This window comes from Mauremys mutica, unplaced genomic scaffold (genome assembly GCF_020497125.1).
Source record: "Mauremys mutica isolate MM-2020 ecotype Southern unplaced genomic scaffold, ASM2049712v1 Super-Scaffold_1559, whole genome shotgun sequence".
Classification (NCBI taxonomy): domain Eukaryota; kingdom Metazoa; phylum Chordata; order Testudines; family Geoemydidae; genus Mauremys; species Mauremys mutica.
In genome coordinates this window covers 584,209-608,095 of record NW_025423353.1, presented here as the reverse complement: position 1 = coordinate 608,095, position 23,887 = coordinate 584,209, and the positions used below count along the sequence as shown (strand labels likewise).

The following is a 23,887-nucleotide window of genomic DNA, read 5'->3' as shown; positions in this document are numbered from 1 at the left end:
TGCACTGCTGTTGACGAGGGCAGCGGCACAAGGGGCTCAGGGTGGAGCATCGGGGAGGGGGAAGGGTGCACGGGAGGTCACAGGGATAAGAATCACATTTAGCCCTTGCACAGCAATGGTGGTGCACTCACGCACTGCCACACCTTTTAGTATGATGACTATTTATCTGTACAACAGCAGCACCTACACAGACCGGCGCAGAATCAAGGCCCCCGTTGGGCCAGGCACTGCCCAGACACAGCGAGAGACAGGCCATGCCCCAGAGAGTTTACAGGCTCCATACCCAAAAAGTGGGAGGAGAAACAGAGGCCCAGAGTCACACAGCAGCACTGAGAGCAAAACCCAGGAGTCCTGGCTCCTCCTGCTCTAACCACTAGACCCCACTCTGCTCCCAGAGTTGGGGACAGAACCCAGGAGTCCTGGCTCCCTAAAAGGGGGGGAGTGGGGTCTAGTGGTTAGAGGAAAGGCAGATGGGTGTCAGGACTCCTAGGTTCCAGTCCCAACGCTGGGGTTAGAGTGGAATCTCCTATGTTAGCACATGTGGGGCTGGGAGCCAGGACTCCTGGGTTCTTCCCATCCCCCCACCCCCGAACCATCTTGCACAGCAGGAGGGGGCTAGGCAGGAAGCGGTGATGGGGTTAAAAACTACCAAAAAATGCAAATCCTCGAAGGAGCCTGTGCCAGGAACCGGGTGGTACAGAAACCATGGCCCCATCCCCACCTCTGATCCCCACTTGGCTGGCACTGGATTGTGCCCTCTGTGCCCCCAATCTGCCCCCTGCGAGCCCTGGGGAGCAGGGAATAGCCATGGTGCTGGGCCCCCCATCCAATTGAAGTATTCATTGTCGCAGTGACCCAAGGTGTGTGCACAGGATGGGGGGTGGGGGTGGGGGTGGGGGTGGATGGATGGATGGATGGATTTCTGCATGTGTTTGTGTGTGTGGTTTTCTGCAAGGGTTTGGGGTGGGGGAGATGTTATTACAGCTGTTGGTGTTGTGTTTGTGGCTGTGCAAGTGTGTGTGTTCATGTGGCTGGATTTGTGCATGTGTTTGCATCTGTTAGCAGTTGTATTGATGTTGGCTGGATTTGTGTGGGTGTTTGTGTATATTAGCAATTGTGTATGTGTGTGGCTGGATTCATGCATGTGTTTGTGTATGTTTGCAAGTGTGTGTGTGCTCTGCTGCCCTCTTTCGGCACAACAACTGTTTCTCTGTATGTCACAGCCCCCATACCGTCGAACCCGGTGCTGAATTCCCCATCTTACAAGGGCTGGCCGGCCTGACCCTTCTCCCCTCTGCGGAGTGTGGCGGGGGCTGCAGCTCACCCCCTGTGGGGCAGGAGGGCCCAGGTGTGGGGCACTGGGCTCCAATGCACCTGGAGATCAGCTCAGGTGAGGCAGGGCAGGGCATGTGGTGTCCATTCTGCGTTGCCTGGTGCTGGGCCATTGCACAATCCCCAGCCACGCCACACAGCGCGCCCCGAGAGGGGGCAGGGGGCCAAGCAGACGATCCAGCATGAGGGGGGAGAGGATGTGTGGTTGGGGGGAGGAAAAGCCTTGGGCTGCACTGGGGGAGTGCAGAGCAGGGGTGACACCCCAGAAACCTGCAGCAAAGGGATGGACAGGTGGGGTGGGTGGATAGAAGAGGCAGCGGGACTAAAATCTAAAAGGGGAGTGTGGGGTCTGGTGGTCAGAGCGGGGGGTGGGGGGAAGCTGGTGGTCAGAATTCCTGGGTTCTATCTCCAGCCCTGGGAGGGGAGTGGGAGCCAGTGGTTAGGGTGTGTGTCAGGGGGAGAGCCAGGACTCCTGGGTTCTCTCCCTGGCTCTGACTCTCTCTTGTGCAATCCCTCGGCAGTTACCCAACTCACCAGCGTGTGGGAGCGAGGGGCTTGGGCCGGGTTGTGACACAGCCCAGAGTCCTGTGCTGCCCCTTTGTTACCCAACCCGGGGCAAGGTGGGGGATGGCCTGGGAGACCCGCTAAGAAAGGCGCTTCTGGTGGGTTTGTGTGTGGGTCACGCTGCCCCCTGCTGGATAGACCCCTCTAGGTCAGAACCAGTCTCAGCCCGGGTCAGACCCCGGGAGCCCAGCCCCCTCTGTCGCCATGGCCATGTCTATTGGTCTCCTGGAAAGGTCCATTCTCATGGGTAGCTGTCCAGTGGCAGTGAGTTCCACAGGCCTCGGCACAGGCTGTGTGGGGCAGGAGGTCCTTGTGTTGGGAGCAGTGGGAGTGAACTGTGTGCGGTTGTGTCTCTGAGCACAATTGCGAATATTCTGGTGTGTGTGTGTGTGATTGTGAGTGTGGCTGGGGGTGTGATTGTTTCTCTCTTTGGGGGTTGGGCTAGCATGCCCCTCTGGGTGTGTTGTGTGTGAGTGTTCTTGGGACTGAGAGTCCCTTTCTGCATCAATGTGTGTGTGTGTGTCACTTGCTGCAGGATACAAAATCCTGCAAAGCCACCACACACACACACACACACAGAGTGGGGCTCAGCCACACCAGCAGAGGGCAGCAGGGAAACACATGTCTCTCCTGGGCCAGCTTGGACAATTTCCCAGCACCACCCGGCACAGTGCTGGTGCCCCCAAACGGGGGGTGGGCAGTGACCGGGCCGGGGGTGGGGGCAGATGTGCTGGATTCAGAAGGAAGCACTTTGGGAAAATCAGTCACAGCCCTTAGCAGAGCTGGGACACAGACCCAGTGACCCCTGCACCACCCTGGGAGGGGAGTGGGGTCGAGTGGTCAGAGCAGGAGGGGGCTGGGCACCAGGACCCCTGGGTTCTTTCCCTGGCTCTGGGAGTGGAGGGGGTCTAGAGCAGGGGGACTGGGAGCCAGGACTCCTGGGTTCCATAGGGGAGACTGTTTTTTCCTGTGCTTCCCTCCCTAGAGATCCCAGCCCAGCCCCCTAGTGGAGAGTGAGTGGGAGCCGGGGAAGTTGCTCTCCCACTTCAGAAACATGATTCAACCTCCCCTCCACCATGGGCTGTGACCTCATGGACCTCCCCATCCCCAAGGCAGACAGTAGAAGCCCCGCCCACCAGAGAAAGGGGGGGTCTAGCTGCACCCACAACAATCCCACTCATGGTTGCAAAGAAACCCCCACAACCCCACAAACCCCTGCTAGGACAGGATCTGCTGCTCCCACTGCTTTCCTTATCACCATGAGCTGCTCCCGGCCAGGCACCACACCCCAGTCACACGCCTTTGGTCACTATGCAGCTCAGTGGCAATCACTGCCCCGAAGTGACTCCGGTGCAGAAACCCACAGCACGAACTCCCCACACCGGATTCTGTCCACACGCAGAGAATTCTCTCCGCCGGGCTCCTTCGGTTCCTCTCGCTGCTCTCCGTCCTGCCGCCAGACTCTGCTCATCTGCATAACCCCGCCCATGGACACGCGACACCTCCTGTCCTTTTGGTCTCAAGCTAATGAGTTGCCTGCGGGGAGTGAACGCGTCAGCGCACGTCACAGCCCCAGCGCACGTCACAGCCGCCAGGCGGGGATTGTCTGTGAGCCCCGCGCTGGGGGCGGGGCTTCAGGGAGAGACCCAGCCCCATAGACAGACTGGGGCAGGGAGACATTGGGGGAAGGGATGAGGGGATGGTGGGAGAAGAGGGGAGGGAGAGACCCAGCCCTGTAGTGGCCGGAGATATTGGGGTCAGGAGGGGAGAAGGGGTTGGCAGAGACCCAGCCTGGGGTGCAGCGGAAATGGGGTGGGGTGGAGGGAACTGGGGGAGAGAAGAGACATGTGGGGTGGGGTGTGTGAAATATTGGTCCAGGGAAACTGAGTCACTCCCAGGACATCGTGTGCAGCGGAGAGCACAGGGGCAGGGAGAGAGCCCCAGCCCCACAGAGCCCAAGAGGGATATTGGGGGCAGGGGAGGGGATGGAGGGAGGAGAGACCCATCTCCATAGACCCCCAGAGGCAGGAAATGAGGGGAGAAGGGGGAGGGAGGGATCCAGCCCTATAGACCTGTAGGGGCAGGGAGATATTGGGGGCAGGAGGGGAGAAAGGGGGTTGGCAGAGACCCAGCCCGGGGTGCAGGGAAATGGGGTGGTTTGGAGGGAACTGGGGACGAGAAGAGACACAGGGCAGGACACATGTTGGGACAGAGAAACTGACTCACTCCGAATACATGCGGAGCAGGGCAGGGCGGAGGCAGATCATGCTGGTCCCAGGGTAATTTCGGGGGGTTCTGAATCCCCACTCAGCCGGGGGGCTCCCCTCTGGGCTGAGGAGCCCTGGGGTGGGGCGGGTGCAGGGGCTGGGTGTGTGTGTCAGGCTGGGGGAGCTGCCTGGGCAGAGGAGCTGGAACCAGGGGCGGCTCCAGGCACCAGCACACCCAGCGCCTGGTTGGGGGGGACAAGCTGCAGGGGGGGGGGCTCTGCTGGTCGCCGCGAGGGCAGCAGGCACCCCAGCCCCTCCCCCACTCTACCCCCCTCACCCCACTCCCCTCCCAGAGCTGGGGGAGAACCCAGGAGTCCTGGCTCCCAGCCCTGCCCCTCCCCCGTATTTCCACATGGCTCCATCCAACAGCCCCGCCCACGAGTGGGGAGAGACGAGGCCAAGGGAGAAGCAGGCGGGGGGGGGCGCTGGGGGCCCGGCGCTGCGGGGGAGACCCCGGGACACGCAGGTTCGCGTCAGGAGACGGAGGGGGCGGGGGCGGGGCTCTCTGGGGGGCGAGGCGGGAATGAGGAGTTGCGCTGGGGGGGGGGGGAGGTGTCAGGTTGACCCAGGGACCCGCCCTCACCTGGGCTGGAGAGGACGGAGGCGCCCCGGGGCAGGCTGGGAGTTGTAGTTCCTGGCTCGTCACAGAGCGGAAGTGACGGACGGTTGCTCGGGCCCCCTCCCGGTGCACTCTGGGAAGTGTAGTTCTCTCTCTCTCTCTCTCTCTCTCTCTCTCTCTCTCTCTCACACGCGGACTCTATTGGAGGAGGGGCCGTAACTCGCCACTTCGCCGCGCCCCTCCCCGCTCCCTGATTGGCGGAGAGAGCGCGGGACAGAGACTCGGCACGTGGGGGGAGGCCCCGGTTCCCTCGCCCCGAGGCTTCGCTGCCCCCTCCCCGCCCCCGGGCGCGCGCTGCGGCCGTTGGGATTCGAATCCCGCGTGGGATCCGGGCTGGGGGGGGCACAGGGCAGAGGCAGCACGGAGTGAAAGGGCTTCACCCCCCCCCCCCAGCTGGGCCTGGGGGGCAGCAGCGGGGGGGGGGCTGAGCTGCCTGGGAGCAGCCCCACAAGCAGCAGCCTGGGGCCGCGGGGCTCCTCAGCCCCCCCCAACCTGCCCCCGCAGTGTCCCCCCCCCGCTGTGACCCTCCCTCCAGCCCCGCCCCCTCAGCGCCCCACCCCTAATTGCCTCCACCCCATTTCCCCATGGCTGGGCCCCACTTTCCCATCCCCCCACTGCCCCAGTCCATCCCCAGGGTGTGAGGTTCCTCATCTCCCATCTCTGCTGCCCCCCAGCCTGCCGGGTTCCCCTTTTCAGCCACTGTGGGGTCCTCCAACCCGCCCCCACCCATCCACTCTGGGCTCTCTAAATTCCACCTTCCCACAATGCACCTTGGTAACCCCACCCTCCTCTGTCCCTAATCCCCCTAGTCCCTTCCCTGGGGTCCTCCTGGACACCCCAACCCGCAGTCCAGCCCCCACATACATCCCAGTCCCTCATTCACACCCTGAGCTAGTCCTTCAGGGACCCCCACAGCCCCCCAAACTCCTCCATCCATGAGCCCCGTGAACCTGTGGCCGGGAAGTGGGGGAAGCTCCCACTTAGATGCCCAGAACCCCCCCTTATCACCCGCTAGCTCCTGGTATTCTGGCCGGTGTCCAACTTCCCCTTCGCTGTTGCTCTTCAAACCTCCTCCAAGCAACCCCCCCCCACACAGTCCCTTAAGATGTCAAACCTCCCCTGGAGCCCAACCCGGGGGGGGGGCACCCCACCTGAAAACCCTACGGCACCATGGGAGTGGTAGTGTCCACTGCCTCCATCTCCCACCAGCCAGGACAGGCCCCACAGCACCATGGGAGTGGTCATGTCTCCTGCTTCCATTTCCTGACAGCCGCTGCCAGGCCCGGCCCAGACTTCCCATTTCTGGTGCGAGTCCGGCAGCAGATGCTGCCATGAGGCGGTGCTGGGAAGGGTGGTGCTGGTGTCAGGAGAAAGCAGGAGGAGTAGGTGGGGTCTGTGCTCCTGCGGGGAGGTGCTGCCCTTGCTGTGAAAAGGCCCCGCCATTAGGGGAGATGTCATCTCCCTGCCCTGCCACGCTCTGCACCAGCCCCTGCTTGTCACGGGAGCAGGGCTGGCTCCAGGCACCAGTGTAGCAAGCAGGTGCTTGGAGCGGCCAGTTCAAAGGGGCGGCCCGTCCGGTGTCGGGGCAGCACGTCTGGGTCTTGGGCGGAAATTCGGCGGCGGGTCCCTCATTCCCTGTCTTAGTCTTTGAGCTGCCGCCGAATTGCTGCCAAAGAAAAAGGGGGGGAGGGGGAGGACTCGCCGCCGAACTGCCGCAAAAGCAGCAGTGTGGTTGAGCTGCCGCCGAAGAGCCACAGCTTGTCCTTTTCCCCCCTCCTGCTTGGGGCGGCAGAAAAGCTGGAGCTGGCCCTGCACAGGAGGAGCAGGCTCCAGTCTGCGGAGCTGCAGCAGGGAACCCCGCAGCAGGGAACCCCGCAGCCCAACGCCCGTCAGGCCCCCCCGTTCTCCATGCCCCTAATCCCTGCTGCCCCCCCCCCCACCCATCAGTTATAGAACAGGAGGCAACTTAACTTCTGCTCACTGTTCCCGGTGGGGCTCTAACAGAGCGCGAACCGGAGCCACTTCACTTCCACTCGCTGTTCCCTTCATAGACGCAGGGTCAGAGCTCTCACAGGCTGGGCAGCAAGGAGCTGGTGCCGTTTGTCTCACCCCAGTGGATATTGCAGCCCTTAGGATAGAGGTTTGTTCTTTAAACATGGGGTCAGTCTCCTGTGGGGTTGGGCCACAGGAGAGCCCCGTGCCCCTTCCTGTGCTTCTAACCCTGCACTGTTCACCCTGCGTCCTCCCCCACGCCCCTAACCCTGTGCCCCCCTCTGGCACCCCTAACCTCTGCACCCCTAACCCTGTGCTCCCCCTACACTCCCTCCAGCACCTCTAACCCCAACATCCCCAACCTCTGGTGCCCCTAACCCTGCACCCCTCCAGCATCCTTACATCCCTCACCCCTAACCCTGTGCTCCCCCCGAACCTTAAACCTGTGACCTCTGGCACCCCTACACCCCAACCCTGCCCCCCCTCCTGCAACCCTCACCCTGCCCCCTAACCTCTGCACCCCTAACCCCTGTGCCCCCTCATGTCCCCCTAACCCCTGCACCACCCTCTGGCACCAAATCCCTGAACCTCCTCTGGTGCCCCCAAGCTCTGCACCCCTAACCCTGTGCCCCCTCCAGTTCCCCTAATCCCTGCACCCCTAACCCCTGCCTCCTCCTGCACCCATAATCCCTGCACTGTGCCCCCTTTTCCCCTAACCCCTGCACCCCCTCCTGTGCCCACTTGGGGAAACTGACCTGGATGCACGGAGTAGCTGGCATTGCTGCTCGCTCCCCCCGCCGCCCCTGAACACTGCTCCTCCGCACATCGCTAGGGGGCTGTGAGGGGGGAGCAAGGAGCGACATCAGGGCTCCCTGCCTCCAGGTCACCTTCCCCACCTGGGCTGCTGCTCTCTGTCCTCCCCTTATGCAGCCCAGGTGGGGAAGGTGACCTGGAGGCAGGGAGCCCTGATGTTGCTCCTTGCTCCCCCCTCACAGCCCCGTAGGGGGGCACGGAGGAACATTGGGGGGAGCAGTATCCGCTCATCACCGCTCTCTCCCCCTTCTCTTCCCCTCCCTCCCCCCATGTTCCTATGCCGGGAGGGAGCAGGGAGAAATCTGGGCACCACCCCAAGCAGCTCTCCCCTGCCAGCCGGGAGCAGTTTCTGACTTTACACGAGCAGCACACACCTCTCTGCTACCGTACAGCACCGCCCTTGACCATGGTACCCCTGGGCAATGCCCTGGTGTCACCCACCCCTAAGGCTGGCCCTGGCTATGGGCTTCAGAGGGAGTGACCAGACCAGGCAGCCATGGAGAGCTCCAGCCCCTGTTCTCCCCTCCCAGCTTCTAGCAATCAGAGGCCAGGGACATGCTTCCATGCTGATGACAGGTACTGCTCAATAACGATCCAAAGTACATTCATATTCCTCATCTGAGTCAGATGCCACCCACCGAAGATTGATTTTCCTGTCTAGTGGTTCAGGTTCTGTAGTGTCTGCATCAGAGTGTTGCTCTTTGAGGACTTCTGACAACATGTTTCACACCTTGTCCCTCTTGGATTTTGGAAGGCGCTTCAGATTCTTAAACCTTGGGTTGAGCGCTGTAGCTATCTCTAGAAATCTCACGTTATACTTTCTTTGCATTTTGTCAAATTTGCAGTGAAAGTGTTCTTAAAGTGAACAACATGTGCTGGGTCATCACCCAAGACTGCCATAAAACGAAATAGATGGCAGAATGCAGATAAAACCATGGAGCAGGAGACATACAGTTCTTCATCAAGGTCTTCAGTCACAAATTAATGCATTATTTTTTTAACAAGCATTTTCAGCATGGAAGCATGTCCTCTGGAATGGTGGTTGAAGTATGAAGGCATATGGATGTTAGCATATCTGGCATGTTAATACCTTGCAACGCTGGCTACAAAAGTGCCATGAGAGAGCCTGTTCTCACTTTTAGGTGACGTATATAAGACACGGGCAGCATTATCTCCAGTAAATGTAAACAAACTTGTTTGTCTTAGCGACTGGCTGAACAAGAAGTAGGACTGACTGGACTCTACAGTTTTACATTGTTTTCTTTTTGAGTGCACTTCTGCAACAACAACAACAAAATCTACATATGCAAGCTGCACTTCAATAATAAAGAGATTGCACTACAGTACTTTATATTTTACAGTGTAAATATTTGTAGTAAAACTATATATAGTGACCACTGTACACTTCGTATTCTATGTTGTAATTGAAATCAATATATTTGAATATGTAGAAAAACAAAATATAATAAATTTCAATTGGTATTCTATTAACGGTGTGATTAAAACTGAGATTAATCATGATTTTTTTAAAGTTAATTGTGTAAGTTATCTGCGATTAATTGACAGCCCTAGATTTGAATGTTTCTGTCCCATGCAGGACAAGCTGGAATATCTGTGTGCAGGGAAAGAGCCTGGGGGGAATTGTGCTGGGAAATTATTTCCTGTTCTGACATGTTCCCAGTTGCCCTTTTTGCCCTAACAGGCTGCAGCGCAACATCCATGTTTTGCTCCAGCTCATTCCGTCCTCCCAGGGGCCGGGGAAGGGAAATGGCTGCAGTGGAGCCAGGTGAGGGAGGGATTATCAGGGAGTTGCTGGCGGGTTCCCGTGGCGGGGAGAAAGGGCAGTAAATACATAGGGGGTGGGAACTTCCAGGGAGGTTGGTCGGGGTGGGAGAGGGCAGGAAATCCCCAGGGTGGGGGACAGGGAGTGACAAACCTGCTGGGATTTGTTTACTGTGAGGCTCCAGCATTTCTCAAATGTGGCCACCAGGGGCTTTTATTGTGGCCACAGCCTCCCGGGCTGTAATTGAGGGGGAGTCGGGGGCAGCAAAGCAGCGGCTCTTCCCCCCGACTGCCTGCAGGGGCTGGTCCCTACCTCCTTCCCGAGTCACAAACACTGTAGGAACAGGCAACCAGTGGGAGTTCCCCACCTCCCCACGTGCGGTGGGGCTCGGGCTTCAGGCTTCTGCTCTGGGCTGGTGGGCGACAGGCCCAGTCAAGATACATGGAACGTAGGCTGGGTGGGGAGAAGTCTGTGTAACTCATCCAGTTATTGATATACATGTGACCTCAAATATTACCAATCTGTGTTCCCCCCCACACACACAACCCCCCCCCCAACCAACCATCTCCCAAACAGACCCTCAGTCTGGAAAGCATTCATCCCTCATGTTGTTGAAAAAACTCACAGCAAACAGAAGAATCTCAGCTTTTAAAACAATTTTCCAGCAAGACAAAGAAACTCACAGCTGTAGACTCAGAAAACACTCCCAAGGAATTTTAACAATATGTTGTTATGAAAAACTTAAGTGCTAAAGAAACCTGATTTTCCAAACATTTTAAAAAAAAATCTTCTCAAATCAGCATCTTTAGAGTGAATCTGCTTTTTTAACCACACAATTCTCCCCAAAAGGAGAGGCACTGGTCCTGGAGACACTGCAATACCAGGTCAATGCATGGGGTGGTCAGAGCAAGCTCCTTTTCCATCCCCTTGTTTCAAAAATCAATTTAATATACAGTCCTTAAATAAAGGACTTATCAGATATTAAGCTGATAAGAACAGACACTACGCTTGATCTTAGCCAAAGGCCAAGAAGCGATGCTGTTAGTCTTGGATGTTAGGCAGCCGCTCTTCCCCCACTTCTTTCTACTTCAGCACGAGGAGCACCCAGACACGCACCAAACACCATTCACGAGGCTTTGATAACTAGGTAACTCAAAGTGATGATCACTTCCCCGAAATGACTCCACTGGAAGAATTCAAAGCAAGAGCCCTTAACACACAATTCTGTTCAAAGACAGAGAAGTCTTTCACCCTCCTTCCTCTTGCTGGTTTCCCTGTGCATGCCTAATTTGCATAAACCCACCCACTGACATGTGACTAACAATCTCTCACTGTTAACTCTTACAGCAAAACAGCCCAAAGAAAGCCTATGCAAGCGCTATACCGCAGCCCCAATGCTCTTTTCTGATCCTTCTCAAACGTACAGTCATCAGGCACACATAAGATAGTTTTGCTCCATACCAGTCCAGTTCCTTGTCTAACCACTGCACACACATGGTATAACCCTACCCTGAGCTGATTCCTGACTTTTGCGCTCAATACAGGAAAACGAGAATTGAGAGAGAAGCTGTGCAGGGAAGTCTTCCTCAACTTGCACTCCACTCCCCAAGGGCCTTTCGGGCTCTTCTGTGGACTTCAGGTTCCATTTGATTGCCAAGGTTTATGGTCTTATTAATTAGCCATCTCCTAATGCAAGGATGCTACATGACAGACTAAAGATCGATTTTCCAAAAGAGCTGAGAAACAGAACTAAAGCTGAGCACGAGGTGTTACATTTACATGAGCATCCAGAATCTGACTGTGCCCTGGCAAGTTCAATGCTTCCGAAAGAAATCAGAAAATAAGCAGCCCGTCAGTTCCCCCTGCTAGCACCCAGATCTAGTCAATCTGTAGGGAAATAAGGAAAAGGTGATGAATAAAGAAGTCAGGAAATAACAAGGAAATGAAGAGGTTTGTCGAACGGGTTTCTGTCCGATATACCATCTTCTCAGCTACCAATCAAAGTTAAAGACCTAAAGTCGACCTATCGGCATAAGTACAGATGGTTGGATGGAAATTAAAAGGAGCTGCTGTCACAAGTGTTAGGAGCCCGCAAGCAGCATGCAGATCGTTTAAAAATGCTGCAATTAGAGGCTGCAACAAAGTTCCTCCTCTACCTTGGTGGGTCCTGCGCTTATTGGCAGATTTGCTCACCTCAGTGATCTTCCCCTCTGGTGGAACCCACAGTCTGGGTCAACTCCTCCTGTGTCTGATCAGGAGTTGGGAGGTTTGGGGGGAACCCGGGCCTGCCCTCTACTCCGGGTTCCAGCCCAGGGCCCTGTGGATCGCAGCTGTCTATAGTGCCTCCTGGTACAGCTGCATGACGGCTACAGCTCCCTGGGCTACTTCCCCATGGCCTCCTCCAAACACCTTCTTTATCCTCACCACAGGACCTTCCTCCTGATGTCTGATAACGCTTGTACTCCTCAGTCCTCCAGCAGCACAGCACACTCACACTCACACTCTCTCCCTCTCCCTCTCCCTCTCCCTCTCCCTCTCAGCTCCTTGCGCCTCTTGCTCCCAGCTCCTCACATGCACACCACAAACTGAAGTGACTCCTTTTTAAATCCAAGTGCTCTGAGTAGCCTGCCTTGATTGGCTGCAGGTGTCTAATCAGCCTGTCAGGGGTGCGGAAAGCCCCAGGGTAGGTGCAAGGAAGTTTTGGGCCCTAGGTGAAACTTCCACCTTGCACCCTCCCACCCAGCTAACCGCGTCTGTCCGTTCCCCCACCCCCCGCAGCTAACTCAGCCCCCCACCTGGGGAGCCCCCCTGCAGCAACTACTCCCCCCGTGGCAGCTACCCCTGCCTGGGGAGACTTCCTCCCCACCCCACCCCCTGCCACGGCAGCTTACCCTGCCTGGGGAGACCTCCTGCGGACATGGGTGGCAAGTTTGTAGAAATTTTGGTGGTGCCCAGAACCCGCCCCCCAACTCTGCCCCCCCCAACTCTGCTCCCACCTGCCTAATGCTCTGGGAGGGGGCTCGGGAGGGGGAGGTCTGGGATGCAGATCCTGGGCTGGGGATTAGGGTGCAGGAGGGGTGCAGGCTTTGGGATGGAGTTTGGGTGCTGGGTGCAGGCTCTGGGCTGGGGCAGGGGGTGGGTGTGCAGGAGGGGGTGAAGGGTGCAGGCTTTGGGACTGAGTTTGGGGTTGGGAAGGGGTATGTGGGAAGGGGGAGGGGGTGCACCTTGTGGGGAGGGAGTTTGGGGATAGGAGGGAATACAGGGGTGAGGGCTGTGGGGCTGAGGATGAGGGATTCATGATGCAGGAGGGGACTCAGGGCTGGGGCAGAGGATTAGGGTGCAGGGGTGAGGGCTCTGGCTGGGGCTGAGGATTAGGGTGCGGGGGGATGAGGGGTTCATGCTGCAGGGGGGCTCAGGGCTGGGGCAGAGGATTAGGGTGCAGGGGGCTGAGGGCTCTGGCTGGGGCTGAGGATTAGGGTGCAGGGGGATGAGGGGTTCATGCTGCAGGGGGGCTCAGGGCTGGGGCAGAGGATTAGGGTGCGGGGGGATGAGGGCTCTGGCTGGGGATGAGGGTTTGGGGCATTGGGGAGGCTCAGGGCCGGGGGAGAGACCCAGCTCCAAATATTGCTGGAGCAGGGCCCCCAGTTCTGAATATTCCTGGAGCCCGGGCACCGCACACAGATATAACCTGCCGCCCCTGCCTGCGGCAGCTAAGCCTGCCTGGGGAGTCCGCCCCAGATCACGGCTCCACCCCCTCCACTGAGCACCCCGGCATGGCTCTAATTCTCCTCCCCGCCCAGGCTTGCGACGGAATTAGAGCTGGGCTGTGTGCTCGGCGGAGGAGGCAGAGCGGAGGTGAGCTGGGGTGGGGAGTGGTTCCCCTCTGCGCCCCCAATCCCCCATTACTGGGGACCGCCCGCCCCGCGCGCCCCCCCCCAGCTCACCTCCACTCCACCTCCTCGCCTGAGAGGGTTATTAGGCGCCACCAACCACTAGGCGGCCACCTAGTTTGCCCAAATGGTTGCACGGGCCCTGGTGTTCACAAGCATTGTGAAAACGTGCAATTCCCGCTCACACTGCACAGGGGCAGCACAGCTCCGGGGTTCTCTGGAATCACACAATAATGCCGGCTTTGTTCCCACAGCACCTGGAGCTTTGCACAGTGAAACATGGGGGTGCTGCAGCCCCCGCCGCAGCCCTTGGTCCCGCACCTCTGCTTCTCTGCAGGGAACTTGTTATGCCACGAGGGGCTGCAGGGAGACTGTGCAGGAGACCCAGGCCCACGCGCTGAGCACGGCAGCTCCAGTGCTGTGTGCGGGATTCATTTCTGCTCTCTGATAAAACTGCCCCAGGCTCCTCTGGCCAACTAATATTCGTCCAGGCTCCCGGGCGCTGTTAGTATCTGTCCAGAGCTCTCGCCAGCCCTGCCCCAGGAGAGCTGGGCACTCGCCCTGCTCTAGGAGAGCCAGGCAGGCCCTGAGCGCTAGACGGTGACCCTAGGCCAGTGGTGCCAGAACAATCTGTATAGTGGGGGGGGGGGCTGAGCCACCCAACCAACTGTAACCCCTGGGTGTGATGGAAACCACGTCAAGCCAGGGGCTGCTGCAGCCCCCCCAGTTCCAGCCCCTCTGCCCAGGCAGCTCCCCCAGACTGACACACACACACAGCCCCTGCACCCGCCCCACCCCAGGGCTCCTCAGCCCAGAGGGGAGCCCCCCGGCTGAGTGGGGAACCAGAACCCCCCAAAATTACCCTGGGACCAGCATGATCTGCCTCCGCCCTGCCCTGCTCTGCATGTATTCGGAGCGAGTCAGTTTCCCTGTCCCAACATGTGTCCTGCCATGTGTCTCTTCTCCTCCCCAGTTCCCCCCAAACCCGCCCATTTCCACTGCACCCCGGGCTGGGTCTCTGCCAACCCCCCTTCTCCCCTCCTGCCCCCAATATCTCCCTGTCCCTACAGGTCTATAGGGCTGGATCCCTCCCTCCCCCCTTCTCCCCTCATTTCCTGCCTCTGGGGGGGTCTATGGAGATGGGCCTTTCTTCTGCCATCCCCTCTCCTACCCCCCCATATCCCGCTGCCTCTAGGGGTCTATGGGGCTGGGTCTCTCCTCCCTCCATCCCCTCCCCTGCCCCCAATATCCCTCTGGGGCTCTGTGGGGCTGGGGCTGGGGGTCTCTCCCTGCCCCTGTGCTCCCCCCTGCACAGCATTTCCTGGGAGTGACTCAGATTCCCTGGACCAACATTTCACCCCCCCCTCCCCCACCCCACATGTCTCCCTCCACACCACCCCATTTCCCCTGCACCCCAGGCTGGGTCTCTGCCAATCCCCCTTCTCCCCTCCTGCCCCCAAGATCCCCTGCCCCTGCAGGTCTATGGGGCTGCGTCTCTCCCTCCCCCCTTCTCATCCCATCCCCTCATCCCTTCCCCCAATAGCTCCCGGCCCCAGTCTGTCTATGGGGCTGGGTCTCTCCCTGAAGCCCCGCCCCCAGCGCGGGGCTCACAGACAATCCCCGCCCGGCGGCTGTGACGTGCAGTGACGGGCTCACTCCCCGCGGGCGACTCATTCACTGGAGACCAAAACGACAGAAGGTGTCACGTGTCCATGGGCGGGGTTATGCAGATGAGCAGTGTCTGGCGGCAGGACGGAGAGCAGCGAGAGGAACCGAAGGAGCCCGGCGGAGAGAATTCTCTGCGTGTGGCCAGAATCCGGTGTGGGGAGTTCGTGCTGTGGGTGCCTGCACCGGAGTCACTTCGGGGCAGTGATTGCCACTGAGCTACACAGTGACCAAAGGCGTGTGAATGGGGTGTGGTGACTGGCCGGGAGCAGCTCCTGGTGATAAGGTGCCCCTCACTCCCAAACCGTAGCCCCCGCTATCCCAGTCCTGACCTCCAGCCTCACAGCTTTGCGGGTGCCCCTCACTCCTGACCCGCAGCCCCCGCTATCCCAGTCCTCACCTCCAGACCCACAGCTCTGCCGGTGCCCCTCACTCCCGACCCGCAGCCCCTGCTATCCCAGTCCTGACCTCCAGACCCACAGCTCTGCTGGTGCCCCTCACTCCCGACCCGCAGCCCCTGCTATCCCAGTCCTGACCTGCAGACTCACAGGTCTGCTGGTGCCCCTAACTCTCGACCCGCAGCCCCCTGCGCTCCCTCCAGCTCTGCTAGTGCCCCTCACTCCCGACCCGCAGCCCCCTGCGCTCCCTCCAGCTCTGCTGGTGCCCCTCACTCCCGACCCGCAGCCCCCGCTATCCCAGTCCTGACCTCCAGACCCACAGCTCTGCGGGTGCCCCTCACTCCCGACCCGCAGCCCCTGCTATCCCAGTCGTGACCTGCAGAATCACAGCTCTGCTAATGCCCCTCACTCCTGACCCGCAGCCCCTGCTATCCCAGTCCACACCTGTAGACTCACAGCTCTTCTGGTGCACCTCACTCCCGACCCGCAGCCCCCTGGTTTCCCCCCAGCTCTACCATTGCTCCTCACTCCCCACCCCCAGCCCCTGCTATCCCAGTCCTGACCTCCAGACCCACAGCTCTGCCGGTGCCCCTCACTCCCGACCCGCAGCCCTGGCTATCCCAGTCCTGACCTCCAGCCTCACAGCTGTGCGGGTGCTCCTCACTCCCGACCCGCAGCCCCTGCTATCCCAGTCCTGACCTGCAGACTCACAGCTCTGCTGGTGCCCCTCACTCCCGACCCACAGCCCCTGCTAGCCCAGTCCTGACCTCCAGATCCACAGCTCTGCCGGTGCCCCTCACTCCCGACCCGCAGCCCCTGCTATCCCAGTCCTGACCTGCTGTGATGGAGTAGGGGCTGTCTGTGTGGGGGTTGGGAGAGCCAGGGAGGATTTTAGGTGAGGGACAGGTATTCAGCCTGTACCATGAGCTAGGCGGGGGGAGGGGAGGTCCACACCTTTGCCCGGGGAGCTAGACAAAGCCAGGGAGCTGGCTGGAGGGGGTTGGGTCAGTTTCGGTTTGGGGCTTGGGGGGGAGAGTTCAGGGAATCCTATGCTGGGATCCAAGCACCCTGAACCCCAGAAGGACTCGACTGAGGGGTCCTGGTTGTGCTGTAGCCTGTGCTCCTGTCTCCAATAAACCTTCTGTTTTACTGGCTGGCTGAGAGTCACTGTGAGTCCCAGGAAGAGGGGTGCAGGGCCGGACTCCCCCACACTCCGTTACAACTGGTGGTAGCGGTGGGACCTACTGCACCCCATGGACGGCGCTTCCTGCAGTAAGTGACTGGGGAGCAGCAAAACGAAGGGGGACTGACGGGGACCAGGTGGGCTGAAGAGACAGACAGTTTCAGGAGGTGATTAACCCCTGGGAGTGTGTGACCAGAGAGACGGACTTTTGCAGTGGGGCAGGAGATTTTACCCCAAGAGCCTTTTCCCCAGCTGGTGAGAAGCAGAGAAACATCCAGGCTCCAAAGGCGCTATGTAGCAAGTATCCTCCAGCACAGGGACAGAGGGAAACTGCTCCACACACTAGCCCGGGCAGCCGCCCATTTTCTTTGGCAAGTCAGGAAGGGCAAAGGCGAGACTGGAAGCACCTGGGGCTCATGTCCCAGCCTTTGTGACACCCAACCCCCAACTCCTTCCCGGGGCTCTAGCTGAAGCCAGAGCATTGGCCTGAGCGGCCAAGAAGAGGTTCCAGCCCTGCAAGGAGCAGGACGTTCAGCACAACAGTTTAACTGTGGTCTAAATAAAGACTGGGAATGGTTGGGTCATTACACCAATTGAATCTATTTCCCTATGTTAAGTTCTCCTCACACCTTCTATGGGCCATCTTAATTATCACTTCAAAAAGTTTTTTTTCCTCCTGCTAACGATAGCTCATCTCAATTGATTAGACTCTGCCTGTTGGTATGCATACTTCCACCTTTTCATGTTCTCTGTATGTATAAATATCTCCTGTCTGTGTGTTCCAATCTATGCATCCGAAGAAGTGAGCTTTAGCTCACGAAAGATCATGCTACAATAAATTTGTTAGTCTTTAAGGTGCCACAAGTACTCCTGGTTTTTTTTTTGCAGACACTGTGTTTCTCAGGTCAGCTACTGAGGGGGGCCGAGACTCTCTGGGCACAAGAAGTCGAGTTCCCAGCGACACGTGAGACTTAATTCTCTGGAGCCAGGTGCAGGGCTTTGGATGGGAGGCTCAGGCATGGGGGACTGGGGTGCAGCAGACAGACCGGCTGTCTAGGTGCAGAGATTTAGTCGCACTGAGGAGGAGGAGGAGGAATCCTGCTGACAGGCAGTGGCCAGGGCCGGTGCAACCACTAGATGAACTAGTCGGCCGCCCAGGGTGCCAAGTGGTTGGGGGCACCAAAAATTGCACTCAGGGGAGGCCGGGGAGTGGAGGTGAGCTGGGGCAGGGGGTTCGGGGGGTGCGGGGGGGAGGGCTGCCCACAGCAAGTAACGGGGGTGGGGGTGTGCAGGGGCACCGCTCCCTGTCCCAGGTCACCTCTGCTCCGTCTTCTCCCCTGAGCACGCCACCCCCGCTCTGATTCTCCTCCCCTCCCAGGCTTGCTGCACTAAACAGCTGATTGGCACCGCAAGCCTGGGAGGCGGGAGAAGTGGAGCGGCGCCAGCGTGCTCAGGGGAGAAGGCGGAGCGGAGATGAGCTGGGGTGGGGAGCTGCTGCAGGGGGGCTGCCCGGCTCTTCCCCATGGCCCCCGCCCCTGCACTCACTGCCTGGTAAGTGGAGTGACCCAGCCCCAGCCTGGTCCACTCCCCTGGCTCCCAGCCACGCCGCCGGCGAGTGCTGTGGGGCGGTTCCCCCCCGCCCAAGTTTGGGAGCCAGGGGAGCAGAGCAGGCTGGGGCTCCAGGCCTCTGTGGGGGGAAGCAGAGAGGGGCTGGTCCCAGGCCTCCGTGGGGGGAAGCAGAAGGGGGCTGGCCACAGGCCATCATGGGACCAGGGTGGCTGGCTACTTCCTGCAGGAAGTGGAGCGACCCGGCCCCAGCCTGCTCTGCTCTGCTCCCCTGGCTCCCAGGCTTGGGTTGGTGTTGGCTGGATTTGTGCGGGTGTTTGTGTATATTAGCAATTGTGTGTGTGTGTGGCTGGATTCATGCATGTGTTCGTGTATGTTTGCAATTGTGTGTGTGCGCATGCTCTGCTGCCGTGACAACCGTTTCTCCATATGTCACAGCCCCCATACTGTCAACACCGACGGTGATTTCCCCATCTTACAAGGGCTGGCTGGCCTGACCCTTCTCCCCTCTGTGGAGTGTGGCGGGGGCTGCAGCTCACCCCCTGTGGGGCAGGAGTGCCAAGGTGTGGGGCACTGGGCTCCGATGCACCTGGAGAGCAGCTCAGATGAGGTGGGGCAGGGCATGTGGTGTCCGTTCTGTGTTGCCTGGTGCTGGGCCAGTGCACAATCCCCAGCCACGCCACACAGCGCGCCCCGAGAGGGGGCAGGGGGCCAAGCAGACGATCCAGCACGAGGGGATCATTCTCATCGGTAGCCGTCCAGTGGCAGTGAGTTCCACAGGCCTCGGCACATGCTGTGTGGGGCAGGAGGTCCTTGTATTTGGAGCAGTGGGAGTGAACTGCGTGCAGTTGTGTCTCTGAGCACGACTGTGAATATTATGGTGTGTGGGGGGTGTGATTGTGAGTGTGGCTGGGGGGGTGATTGTTTTTCTCTTTGGGGGTTGAGCTAGCATGTCCCTCTGGGTGTGTTGTGTGTGAGTGTTCTTGGGATTGTGTGAGTCCCTTTGTGCGTCAGTGTGTGTGTGTGAGTGTGTGTGTGTGTCACTTGCCACAGAATACAAAATCCTGGCAAGCCATTTCCTACTGGTTAGCTCAGCAACACACTGATACAAACAGTGTCACAGACACACACACACACACACTCACACACACACAGAGTAGGGCTCAGCCCCGCCAGCAGGGGGCAGCAGGGACACACACGTCTCTCCTGGGCCAGCTTGGACAATTTCCCATCACGACCCGGCACAGCGCTGGTGCCCCCACACCGGGGTGGGCAGTGACCAGGCAGGGGGTAGATGTGGCGGATCTGTAAAAGCAGCAAAGGGTCCTGTAGCACCTTATAGACTAACAGACGTATTGGCGCATGAGCTTTCATGCGTGAATCCCCACTTTGTCGGATGGATTCAGAAGGAAGCACTTTGGGAAAATCAGTTAAGGCCCTTAGCAGAGCTGAGACACAGACCCAGTGACCCCTGCACCACCCTGGGAGGAGAGTAGGGTAAGGGTGGTGCAGGGGTCACTGGGTCTGTGTCTCAGCTCTGCTAAGGGCCTTAACTGATTTTCCCAAAGTGCTGGCAAAGAACCCCAGGTACCTAAGAGACAGGGACTCACATCCCTGAATGGGCTTTAAAAAAGGCAGTGGTTAAAAAGTTTGGCCCTGAGTGGTCAGAGCAGGGACGGGGCTGGGCACCAGGACCCCTGGGTTCTATCCCTGGGTCTGGGAGTGGAGGGGGTCTAGAGCAGGGGAACTGGGATCCAGGACTCCTGGGTTCCATAGGGGAGACTAGTATCAGAGAGGTAGCCGTGTTAGTCTGGATCTGTAAAAGCAACAAAGAATCCTGTGGCTCCTTATAGACTAACAGATGTTTTGCAGCATGAGCTTTTGTGGGTGAATACCCACTTCATCGGATGCAAGGGGAGACTTTTTCCCTGTGCTTCCTCCCCTAGAGATCCCAGCCCAGCCCCCTAGTGGAGACTGAGCAAAAGTGGGGGGAAGTTGTTCTCCCACTTTGGAGTTATGATTCAAATCCCTCCCCCAGGGGCTGTAACATCATGAAACCTGCCCCCCAACACAGAAAAAACTAGTCAGGTTAGAAGAGTTCTAGCTGCATCTCCCAGATACCCCTTTGCATAGCAACAAGCCCCCAAATCTCCTTGCACCCCCTGCTAGGACAGGACCTCTTGCTCCCACCACTTTTCTTATCACCACGAGCTGCTCCCGGCCAGGCACCACACCCCATTCACACACCTTTTGTCACTACTTAGCTCAGTGACAATCACTGCCCCGAAGTGACTCTGGTGCAGGCACCCACAGCACGAACTCCCCACACCGGATTCTGTCCACACGCAGAGAATTCTCTCCGCCGGGCTCCTTCGGTTCCTCTCGCTGCTCCCCGTCCTGCCGCCAGACACTGCTCATCTGCATAACCCCGCCCATGGACACGTGACACCTTCTGTCCTGCTGGTTTCAAGTGAGTGAGTTGCCCTGGGGGAGTGAGCAGGTCACAGCCCGTCACAGCCCCAGCCAGGGCCGGCTCCAGGCACCAGCTCAGCAAGCAGGTGCTTAGGGCAGCCAAGGGGAAGGGGCGGCACGTCGGGCTCTTCAGCAGCAATTCGGCGGCAGGTCCCTCGGTCCCTCTCAGAAGGAAGGACCTGCCACCGAATTGCCGCTGAAGACCCATAGGGGCAGGGGATATTGGGGTCAGGAGGAGAGGGGGTTGGCAGAGACCCAGCCTGGGGTGCAGGGGAAATGGGGTGGGGTGGAGGGAGCTGGGGGAGAGAAGAGACATGTGGGGTGGGGGGGTGAAATGTTGGTCCAGGGAAACTGAGTCACTCCCAGGACATGCTGTGCAGGGAGGGAGCACAGGGGCAGGGAGAGAGACCCAGCCCCATAGAGCCCAAGAGGGATATTGGGGGCAGGGGAGAGGATGGAGGGATGAGAGACCCAGCCCCATAGCCCCATAGACCCTGAGCCCCTCTCTCAGTTGAACCCCCTGTCCTGAGCCCCTTGCCGCATCCTGCACCCCGACCTCCTGCCCCATCCCAACCCCCTGCCATACCCTGCAACCTGACCTCCTGCCCTGAACCCTCTGCCACAACCCGCACCCCTCCTGCAACCCTGACCCCCTGCCGCACCCACCCACACACGGGAGACGGCTCTGGAGAAGCCGCCCCCCCCCCTCCCAGAGTGAGGGGCTCCTGGGGGCTGTTTGCAAATCCAATCTCCTTTGGGAGAGATTCTCTCCCCATCTTTCTGCCTCCCCCCAGACAGACAGGGGACTCCACCGAGGAACCCTAATGCCACTCACTTGCTCTGGTGACGGAGCGATGGATGGAGGATGTTCAGTGTCGTCCCTCGCCCTTCTCCTCACTCTCCAAGCCCAAGGCAGGCTGGAGAGGGGGGTGGTGACCTGAGGAGTTACCCTGCCCAGCCAGCTGGCAGGGTGATGATACCGGGCGATCGGCTGGCTGGGAAAACAAGAGTCAGTCTCATTGCCAGGGAAAGGAGAAACTTGGCCAGCAGCAGGGGGTGCAGAACATCACCCTAGTGCGGGGGTGACAGCGCCTCCAGGATCCTGAAATCCCAGCACTTTACACACCTTCCTGGAGCCTCCCAACCCCCCTCGGCTGTCGGGACTGTGACCCCAACCCCATTGATGAGAAACAGGCCTGGGGAGGGGAAGCTACTGGCTCAGGGTCACACCAAGTGTCAGAAGGATGGATGGGACCCAGCAGTCCTTCTTTCCAGGCCCCTTCGCTAGCCCCTGCTGCACACTCCCTCCCACAGCTGGCAATTACAAGCAGCCCTCATGGCCGCTCCCCCTGCCTTTGAGAGGGAGTGTGCTCCGCTGCAGTGACTGGACCAGGGGATTGGGAGTCAGGACTCCTGAGTTCCATTGCTGGGTTTCCTATTGGTTCCACTGCTGGTTGTTTTCCTTTTCCTGTGGGACTTTGGGCAGGTTGCTCCCCCCTCTAGGGCTCTGTCCCAGCAGTCAAATGGGGATTTCATACTTTCCCGCTATTGGAAAGTGCTGGGAGAATCCCCCAGCCAAAGCTGCTCTGACAGCGCTAAGCAGCATCTGACCATTCAAGGGCGGAGCGCACTGCCCAGGAGGAGGAGGGTTTGGCTCTGGGGTTTCACTTCAGCCCAGTCTAGAGAGAGGGGCCCAGCCATGGAGTTTGGCTCTAGAATACCAAGTTTCCAATTTGTTAAGGGTGTTTTGAATTCCAATCCTGTGCTCCAAAGTGCTTGGTGTCATTTGCCAATTTTAGAAGCCTGCTCTCCGCTCCATTTTCCAAATCAGTAATGAGAATATTGAATAGCACCGGACCCCGGACTGATCCCTGCCGGACCCACTAGGTGCACCCTCTCCGTTGGACAGCCAGACATGGAGAAGGGCTCTTGGAGTCTGGGCTTTCAACCAGCTCTGCACCCACATGGCACTGATTGCATCTAGACCGCATTTCCCTCGTTTGCTTGTGAGAATGTCCTACGGGACTGTGTCAAAAGCCTCAGTAACACCGAGATAGATCCCATATACTGTTTACCCACCTCCACTAGGCCCAGAACCCTGCCAAAGAAGGAAAGAGGATTGGTTTGGAATGATTTGTTCTTGACAAATCCATTCTCACTAGTCCTAAGAACCAAAGTATCCTGTAGGTGCTGCTGACAAAGTGATTGTTTAAGAATGTATTCCAGGATCTCCCCAGCTATGGAAGTGAGGCTAGCTAGTCTGTAAGTCCCAGGGGTCTCTTTGTTCCCCTTTTAAAGATAGGTCCTGTCTTGTTCATGGATGGGAGGATTTTTTTTTCCAGGGATCTCAGATGAGAACTGGGGCACAATACCTGTTTAGTTAAGGCCACAAAAATGGAGGCAGGTACCTCTGCTCTCCTGCTGGCAAAGAACCCCAGGTACCTAAAAGATGGGGAATCACATACCTGAATGGGCTTTAAAAAAGGCAGTGGTTAAATAGTTTGGCCCCGACCATTTCTTGTTTCCGCAGACTAGACATTTTAGCAAACTTTAGAATTCCTTGGTGCTAAACTCTGTGAAACTCCCCTTTCTCCTTCACAGAGGGCTTTAACGCCCCTTATCTCACTCAGGCTCAAAACTGCCCAGAGTTTGAGAATTGTCCCTGTTAACATTGGGCAGACGGGGAGGAGCCTGAGGTACAGAGAAGGGAAGTGACTACCCAGGAAGGTGGTGGCAGAGCCAGAAAGAGAAGCCACCGGTCCTAACTCCTGTTCTAACAGACAAACACCCCACCACCACCCCGAGGCAGGGATAGAGCCCAGGAATAGAGATGGTGGGGAAATTTCATTGAAACCGTTTCTGTCAGAAAAGCCCATTCAGACTAAACCAGTTTGTTTCTCAAAATCATAACAAGTGGGATGAAAGTTCTTTGCAAAAATATGTTGTTGCAAAACAAAAGCATCTCCTGTTTGTCACAGTGTGTTAAATTGTCTCCTCGCACACAAAGAAGAGACACTTGGATCTCAAACATTAGATAAGATGCTTCAGTCTGAGCTAAGTAGTTGCTGCTCTTAACAATTTCAAAATAAAAGAATACAAATGAAATAGACTATTTCAGCTATTCTATTATGTGTTAATCTGCTCTGAGTAAACGTGATAGGACACCTCATATTATGCACTAATCCTAGTGACACTCTCCAATGGATCCCATCCTCCACCCACTGTGAGGTAGGTAGGAGCGGATCATTATTATCCTTACTTGAAAGAGGGAGAAGCAAAGGCTGAGAAAGGAGAATTGACTTGTCTTAGGTCACACAGCCAGCCAGTGGCAGAGTTGGGAATA

The 23,887-nt window shown here is 58.2% G+C and overlaps 1 non-coding gene across 1 annotated transcript; it reads right to left on the bottom strand.

Annotated features, from left to right (window-relative positions):
- Window positions 1-10,217: 10,217 nt before the first annotated feature.
- LOC123361417 lies at window positions 10,218-10,407 on the bottom strand. The gene has a single exon (XR_006576164.1). It is a non-coding gene; the product is annotated as a U2 spliceosomal RNA (small nuclear RNA).
- Window positions 10,408-23,887: the final 13,480 nt, after the last annotated feature.